The 8,717-nt window shown below is 45.9% G+C and overlaps 1 long non-coding RNA gene across 1 annotated transcript; it reads left to right on the top strand.

Annotated features, from left to right (window-relative positions):
* The first annotated feature begins 1,684 nt into the window (after positions 1 to 1,684).
* LOC142824450 (uncharacterized) lies at positions 1,685 to 8,416 on the top strand. The gene is made up of 2 exons (XR_012899328.1): positions 1,685 to 2,364; positions 6,050 to 8,416. It is a non-coding gene; the product is annotated as an uncharacterized LOC142824450 (long non-coding RNA).
* The last annotated feature ends 301 nt before the right edge of the window (positions 8,417 to 8,717 follow it).

The raw sequence follows: 8,717 nt of genomic DNA, 5'->3' as shown, positions 1-8,717 counted from the left end.
ACTGAGGACAGTGGAGAAAGGCATTGGAGCAGACAGAACAATTGCAAGAGCTATGGCTCTGTGAATGGAAATAAAGACAAGATGAACTCTAAGGGCTTACTATTGCCCTGCATCCTGCATGAGGAGCTCCCATTGACATCAGTGAGAGTTTTGTGGCAAGTTGATGTCAGCTTTATCTAGCCCTTAATGTGTTTGCCACCCAGTTCTTCACAGACTTCATACAAGGTTTGCAAATCTTCCAATTCAGGGGAGGTTACATGGAGCAATATTAATACTGGAGAAGAGCCTGAATCAAGCCTTGAAGTCTGAGCAAAAGGAAACTTTGTGGAGCAGGAGGGAGTTCAGTATCAATCTGACCTTTGCAGTCAAAGCCCAGAAAAAAAACGTTGGCATATAGGGATCACAGCACAGCTACACAGAGTCTTTCCACTGAGGAAGGGAAGATATGTATTATCACTCCTGGTAAGCAAGTAGGCAGGGATGCCAACTGTGGAAGAAAAAGATATAAGCCCCCAAGCTTTAGTTCCATGCAAGTTCCTGTCACAAGGGTGAGATTTAGGCTTTAACAACACAGGAATCAAAACCACATCTACACTGCAGCACTCTTTTGGGATACTTCTGGTACCCTGAAATAGCTATTTCTCATCTTGACATAAATATCTTTCAAAATAACGGGTGTGCTATTCCGACATCCCTGTAAACCTCATCCCATGAGGGTAAAGGGACATTTCAGAACAGCAGTTTATTTTGAAATTTGGCGCCGTGTAGACAGCACCGAATTATGAAATAAGCTATTTCAAAATTAACTCAAAATAAGCTACGCAATTTGTGTAGCTCAAATTACACAGCTTATTTCAAATTGCACAGCTTATTTCGAGCTAAGGGTGTAAATGCACCCAAACAGAGTAACCGAGAACATGGGATTACAACCAGCAGAGGTTTTTCCATCTCCCAGCAAATTTGGGAGAGGAGAGGACACCCCACCAGACCCATCACAGATGACTAAGAGCACCTATGTGATAGATAAGAAGCCTTGGTGGTTTTCTAGTTCCAGGATTTCAAAAAGCATTTACCGTGGAATACCAGCCACTATCCATCTGACAACTACGTTGGTGCCAAAGCATTCAGTGCCTCAATAAGCCAGGGGCAGATGAAAAATGCATGTCTAGCCAGACTTTCTTAAGGGCCCAGCTAGAGATTGATCTGAATGGAATCTGATCTGCAAGGAAGTGATGTCCCTTTGGGATTTTCCATGATGATGACGGTGGTCGTATACCCATTTAACCGAAGAAGGAAAATGAGGTGAAGTCACTTACTTACAACTACAGTGTGAGCCTGCGTCAGTGATAGGAACAGAATCCAGTTCTCCTGATGTCCTACTCAATACAAAATCATTGTTTGTGTTCTTATATCTTTTTTACTTGGATGCATATTAGAGTCAATGGAGCAACACTGATTTACCCCAGCAGTGGATCTAACATAGTACAGTATTACTAATGAATTATAGGTAATGCAGCGTAGCATATAAGTAATGCTGAATGCAGTTGGCTTAAAGTAGTAACAGCAGAGGATTTTTAATACAATTAAAAGTGTAAATTTATTTCCAGGCTTAAATAATGGTCCATTTCTCCTCAAACATTAGTGCTAAAGCCCCTTCAGCAAGGTTTCCAAGGTTTCCAGTGTGAAAGTAGAAAGAATTATACTGTAAGAAAAAGATGAATTGTGCTGTAATAACTGAATAAGTTGAAGGAATTCTGTTTGTCTTTTTAAGAGAAAGAAGAAAAGTATGTTAATGTTGATTGTAGGTATGCAGATCAAGGTGCTAGCCAATTTGGGCCTGAGTTTAACAGGAAAAGAAACATTAAGTGTTAGGAAACAATTCCAGATAATCAGGGAGATATAGCCAGGAGATTGCTGTGTGCTTAATATTGAAATGAAGAGTACTTGAGTAGCCTCACACTAATTATGTGAAGTTTTGCCCCCCTTTTAATCCTGTTAATTTTGGCTTCCTTTTGACTGTATAAAATCAAGGGGTTTGAACCTTGTAGGGTACTCACATTTTCTCCATGCATTTTAGCAAAGCTTTGCTGAAATAAACAGAGCAGTCTGCCAAATCTGTGAGTCCTGTCTGACTTTGACAATTTGGAGGTTCTACCGAGATGGCAACCGTCTTCGCTGAGGCTGTGTGATCCCTGACTGTCTTGCAGGACTACCGTGGCAGCCGGCACCTGGGCATTTAGCCCGAGCGGTCCTCCGCCAGAACGGAAAGGTGCACAGCCACAGCGAAGTCTACGCCATCGAACCTGTTGGTTCCTGCTCTGTTCTGGTAGGGATCCCGGGATCTAACATCAGGACTCTGGTCAGGTAATTATTTTGTCCGGACTGAGGACTGTCTTGTCTCTGTGTCTATCCGTCTTCCCTGTGGTGTGAGTGAGTCTGGGAGCCATCCCTGTCCAGGGACTGGCCGACCAAGGGGCTCCTGTCCCCGCGGTCTGTGTGACTGGAATCTGCACAATCGCAGCCGCACCGCACCTTGGATAAAATCCTTGGAGTGAACGCAAGGGCGATTGAGGCAGTAGCCTGTGGGCTTCTTTTGTGTGTTGCACCGGGCACCGCTCTGACGAACCCGAATTTCCTCCTGGTGTGATTGGTGTATGAAGTCCTCCTGTATGGGTAACCAGATGTCTAAGCAAGGGCAGTTCCCTAAAGGGACCCTGGCTCAGTTTATATATTTTAGAAAGGGTCCGGACTCCTGTAAATTTCTGGAAAAATGATCTAGATTGACTCTGGGGGGATCCCAAAACTCAGTGGCCACTGTTAGGATCTTGGAACAAAGACCAAGTGGACGTCTTAAAAGACAAACTTGGCCTTCCCAAAAACTAAATTGGCTAGAGGAGAGGTAGATAGCTTCATGCAGTGGTGGGACGAGGCAAATCTTAAATGAACTGAATCGAAGCTCGCCTTCCTTAAAAATTCTAATTATAAGAAAAAAAAGCTTTATTGGAAACCTCCTCTCCCACCACCAGACCAAGCGCTTCCCTTTACCCCATCCTCCAAGAAGACTCAGACCGGTCCCACTTGAAGCTATAAACCCTGGACCCACACGGAGCTCCACTCGATTTTAAAAGGTTTTCCAAAGCCCCAGGAAAACCCTACCAAATTTGCAGAGGAATTTTGCTAGTGTGCAATGCCTATGAACCCTCTGAAGCAGACCTGCTGCAACTGTGTAAGCTACTTATAACCCCGTAAACAGCAACAAAGAAAAAAAAAAAAACCCGGGCAACTATCACACAGACTGACTGATGGTTTTTGTTTGTTTGGTTGGTTTTTTTTGGGGTACAGCAACCAGGTAAAAATGGACAGGGCACCCTGGCGCATGCGTTTGTTAATAGCCTCTTATCTGCTATTAGCAGTATGTTAAAGCAAATAAGTGTTGGATGGGAGGCCAAGACCATGGACAAATTACAAGCAGTGGCAGAGCATTGCCACTGCACTCTAAAAGGAAAGAGAAGCAGTCCTCACAAAGGTTGATAGCTCTGCAAATACAGCATTATTCAGGGCAGGGCAGACAGTACTGGGAATGGGGAGGGTACCAAGAATGGGGATAAGGTCAGAGAAAGGGGTTGTGGCACCCAGTTTTTGGGATTTAGAGGTTTCAGCTCCGGTCATATCCACCCTGTGGGAACAAGGCATTATTGTCCCCTGTTCCAGCCCCTGTAACACCCCTATCCTCCTCCCAGTTTGAAAAGCTGATGGTAAATCATGGCGGTTTGTTCAGGATCTTCAAGCTATTAACTGCATTGTTGTACCCACCTTTCCTGTAATCCCTAACCCAGCAACTAATCTGGCTTCTATCCTGCCAGATGCAACTCATTTTACTGATGTTGATCTGTGTTCTGCTTTCTTTTCTGTCCCGGTTCACCCTAAGTCCCAGTATCTTTTTGCCTTTTCTTACAAGGAGCAGCAGTATGCTTCCCAAGGGGTACACAGAAAGCCCGTCTTACTTTTCCCAAGCATTAGCCAAAGACCTTGTTGACCTGGTCTTCCCCTCTGGGTCCACATTGGTCCAATGTGTAAATGACCTACTCCTCTGTTCCCCTTCATTATCTGCCTCAGAAACTGACTCTTTAGTGCTTCTCACTGCCCCCCCCCCCCCCCCCACCTTAGGGTTACCTAACTGCTGTAAGCCTTTTACCCTTTTCTGCCACGAGCAATCTGGTTGTGCACTTGGGGTTTTTACTCAGGAGCATGGTGGCAAAAAAAAAAAATCGTCCAGTAGCTTATTTCTCTGCCACCTTGGATCCTGTTGCCCAAGGTCTACCCCCGTCTGCGGGCTGTGGCTGCCGCGGCACGCCTAATTGAAATGTCTGAGTCCCTTGTCTTCCGCTCTCCTGTTTCTCTCATGGTCCCTCACTCTATAGAAACTCTCCTGCTACAAGGTAATACAGCTCACCTTTCCTCCGCCCGCCTCACTTTTACTGCTTTCGGCTTCGCATATCACCATAAAGCGCTGTTCTCAACTGAACCCTGCCACTCTCCTTCCTCTGTCTAATGACGGTGAACCCCACGACTGCCTTGCAACTGTCTCTGCTGTCACCGTCCCGCGCCCTGACCTTTCTGATGTCCCTGTCTCTAACTCCGACCTTGTGTTATTCACTGACGGTTCCTGCTTTAGAGATAGCCAAGGTCGTCTCCTCGCAGGATACGCTGTGGTATCACTCTCTGAAACCCTAGAAGCTGTGCCTTTTCCTTCTGTGACTTCAGCACAAGTTGCTGAACTAGTTGCCCTAGCCCGCGCTTGCTTTCTGGCTGAGGGACGCTCCACCACCATTTATACTGATTCTCGATATGCTTTTGGGGTTGTACATGAATTTGGCACCCTCTGGCAAGCTTGGGGTTTCCTTACCTCTGCTGGTACCCCTATCAAGAATGGCCCCTACATTGCTGCTCTCCTGTATGCAGTTTTACTCCCATCTGCATTAGCTATTGTTAAGTGCCCTGGTCACTCCACAGCAGATACTGATGTTGCTAAGGGTAATGCTGCCATAGAACCTTCCCCCGGTGCGTTTCTCGGTTCCCTTTCTGTTTCTGTACCACCGCCGTCCCTTTCTGACCTCACCCTGCTCCAAGACTCTGCCCCAGAAGCAGAAAAAGACTCCTGGGTCGCCCAGGGTTGCTCTCTACACCCTGATTCCCTTTGACGCTCGCCTAGTGGTGCCTTTGTGGCCCCCTTTTCGCTCTACCCAGCTCTGGCCGCCCTGCTACACGGCGTTTCGCATGTCGGAAAGGAGGGGATGGTCTCTGCTGTAACTAAGGCAGGATGGTGAGCCCCACATTTCAGCTCTTTTGCAGCTCGCCACTGTGCCACCTGTACCACTTGCCAAAGCTACAATGTTGGCAAACCTGTAAAGGTAGCTCACGGGTTCTGGGGCCTGCCCCAAGCACCGTTCTTGCATTGACAGCTTGATTTTGTACAAATGCCTAAGTGTCAACGCTATGAATTCATTCTGGTTATGGTATGCTTATTTTCGGGCTGGATTGAAGCCTTTCCTTGTCGCAAAGCTGATTCACTGTCTGTTGCCAAATGTTTGTTAAATCATATTATGCCTGCCAAAGGAATTCCTGCCACTTTGTCCAGTGACAAAGGAATTCCTGCCACTTTGTACACATTTTACTGGACAACTTGTTCAGGACCTGGATCGTGTATTACATGTCACGCACTTGCTGCACTGTCCCTACCACCCACAGAGCGCAGGTGCAGTTGAAAGACGAAATGGCATGCAAAAAAAAAAAAAAAAAAAAAAATAAGCTTGCAAAAATTTGTGACTCTACAGGGTTAAGCTGGCCAGCGGCCTTACCATTGGCCCTTATGGAAATTCGATCCACCCCATCCCAAAGACATAAATTAAGTCCTTTTGAAATTGTTATGGGGCGCCCTATGCGAACAATGACTACCATTACTTCAGTCTCAGACTTGAACTTGACTCACAGTATACTCCTACAGTACTGCAAGGGACTAATGCAAGCTGTAAGTCACTTCCATTCACAGGTTTGAGCCGCCTGGCCAACCGAACCCACCTCTGACGCCTGCCACACCCTCGAGACAGGTGATTGGGTCTACATACGACACCACCAATGAAAACACGCCTTGGAACCCCGGTGGAAGGGCCCACATCAGGTGCTGCTCACTACCCAGACGGCTGTTAAGCTATCCGGCATAGCAGCATGGATACATGCTTCTCAGTGTAAGAAGGCACCACCCCCAGCAGACCAGTCATCGCCTCAGGACCACGCAGAGTCAATTTTGACTCCAGAAGAAGACGTAGAGGAACAGCCTGCAATACCTTACAACCTACGTTCACGTAAGGGTTGCCTGAAGCAGACGACAACCAAAAGCAAGGCCCAAGAAGAAGCAGCAGTGAGCCTAGCGCCTGCTGCCTGGTGAACATAAAACCGTGACTGCGGTTCCCTCAGCTGAGGTTGTCAGAACCAAAAAGGGTCTTGCCTCCAGCATGTGCCTCTGGTGGGGCCTGTTCCTCGGCTACTGGTGTCTTAAGGTCTGGGGAATCCACAATGACAATGACAATTCTTTTATCCACCAGCAAGTATGGATCGCTCAGACCCTTAATATCTCTAATTGCTGGGTCTGCAGCCACATCCCAGCCCACTCACAAGCTGGTGTTCCTGTCTTGGCAATCCCACTTAATTCCCCAGGCCTCACCGGAGGACCTCATCCATTTAACAAGACATGGAACAGTAATGACACTTGGGAAGCAGTAGGAATAAATGTATCTAAATGGATTAAGCGTGGTGGAGGGAAAAGGTCACTGGTGTTGGGTGTGTAATGGGACAGGGCTGAATCTGGGGAGGAGCAGTTGTCTTCAGCATATTGTAACCAATGGTGTATGGGATTATTCAAACAAGATTGAAAAATGGAGGACCGGGTATGGGGATATGAATTTTTTCTCAACCTGGGATCAAACAGGGAAATCACTCTCCTGCTCCCGCTACAGCCACCCTAGTGAGAACAGTACAATCTTTCAATGCCATGCAAATAACACCACTCCCCGTAAGGAGAATCACCTTGTGCCCTTCGGGGGATATTACTCCTCCTTTGTAGACACCTATATGGCAAAGGGGTGCAACCGACCCTTCCCGGCTTTGATAGGGCATCATTGGGTCTGTGGGACAAAGGCCTATACCACATTACCAGTTAACTGGTCAGGTATCTGTTATCCCGCCCAACTCTTCCCACAATTCCGAGTGTTAGAGTCCTTCCCACGAGAACGCCTCCGTAATTTTAGGCGAAAAAGAAGGGACTTGTCGGATGCCCAATGGTATGTGAATCACATAAGCCCTTTTACTTGGGAAGAGGCTATTGGTGGTTCCTTTATCCCATTTGGGGGAGTAATACATCATGCAAAAAGGCTTCTGAGGTTACAAGCAGTAGTTGAAATCATGGCAAATGAAACTGGAGAAAGTTTAAGGGCCCTGGCCAAAGAAACGGGAGCGATCAGACAAGTGGTCCTCCAAAACCGTCAGGCATTGGATATAGTGCTGGCAGCAAAAGGAGGGACCTGTGCTCTCATTGGCAAAGAATGTTGTGTATATATACCAGACAACACCAATGATGTAATAGATCGCGCTAACTACTTAGAGAAGATTGCATATCTTCCTCACGAAGAGCCAAGTTCCCTGTGGAAATGGCTGAGTAACTTGTTCAATTTCTCTGGCATAGGAAACTGGTTGTTTCAGGGAGCCCTGACTATCCTATTTGGGATCTTAATGATTTTTGTAGGTTTTCAGTAAATCTCCTGTTGTATCCAAAACTGTGCAAAACATATCACACAGCTAGCTACCCCTCACCAGAGTGCTAATCTGATGATTTTAAATATCACTGATGAACAGAGAGACAAAGAACGGCTAATGCAAGGAACCCAGTAATTGTTGGTCATAGGCGAAGCTTGACCAAAAGGAGGGATTGTGAAAGTAGAAAGAATTATACTGTAAGAAAAAGATGAATTGTGCTGTAATAACTGAATAAGTTGAAGGAATTCTGTTTGTCTTTTTAAGAGAAAGAAGAAAAGTATGTTAATGTTGATTGTAGGTATGCAGATCAAGGTGCTAGCCAATTTGGGCCTGAGTTTAACAGGAAAAGAAACATTAAGTGTTAGGAAACAATTCCAGATAATCAGGGAGATATAGCCAGGAGATTGCTGTGTGCTTAATATTGAAATGAAGAGTACTTGAGTAGCCTCACACTAATTATGTGAAGTTTTGCCCCCCTTTTAATCCTGTTAATTTTGGCTTCCTTTTGACTGTATAAAATCAAGGGGTTTGAACCTTGTAGGGTACTCACATTTTCTCCATGCATTTTAGCAAAGCTTTGCTGAAATAAACAGAGCAGTCTGCCAAATCTGTGAGTCCTGTCTGACTTTGACACCAGCAAGGTTTCCAGTGCTTGTATACACAGAGAGAGAGAGAGAGAGAGAGAGCTTCCTGCAATGTGACTGGAGATGTAACCCATCAGCACCTGAATATTGCTTTGTTTTAGAGGCCAGCCATATGTTTCCTATTTCAAAAATTACTTCATATCACAGGAAGCCACTTTTTCTAGCAACAATAGCGGATATTGTAGGAACAGCGTCTCCAACAGAAGATTAAAAAACAAGGACAAAGTTGAAAGCACCCAGTGCAACACCTTTAACAAAAATCCC

Source organism: Pelodiscus sinensis, unplaced genomic scaffold (assembly GCF_049634645.1).
Source record: "Pelodiscus sinensis isolate JC-2024 unplaced genomic scaffold, ASM4963464v1 ctg35, whole genome shotgun sequence".
Taxonomy (NCBI): domain Eukaryota; kingdom Metazoa; phylum Chordata; order Testudines; family Trionychidae; genus Pelodiscus; species Pelodiscus sinensis.
This window is presented reverse-complemented; position numbering and strand designations above follow the sequence as displayed.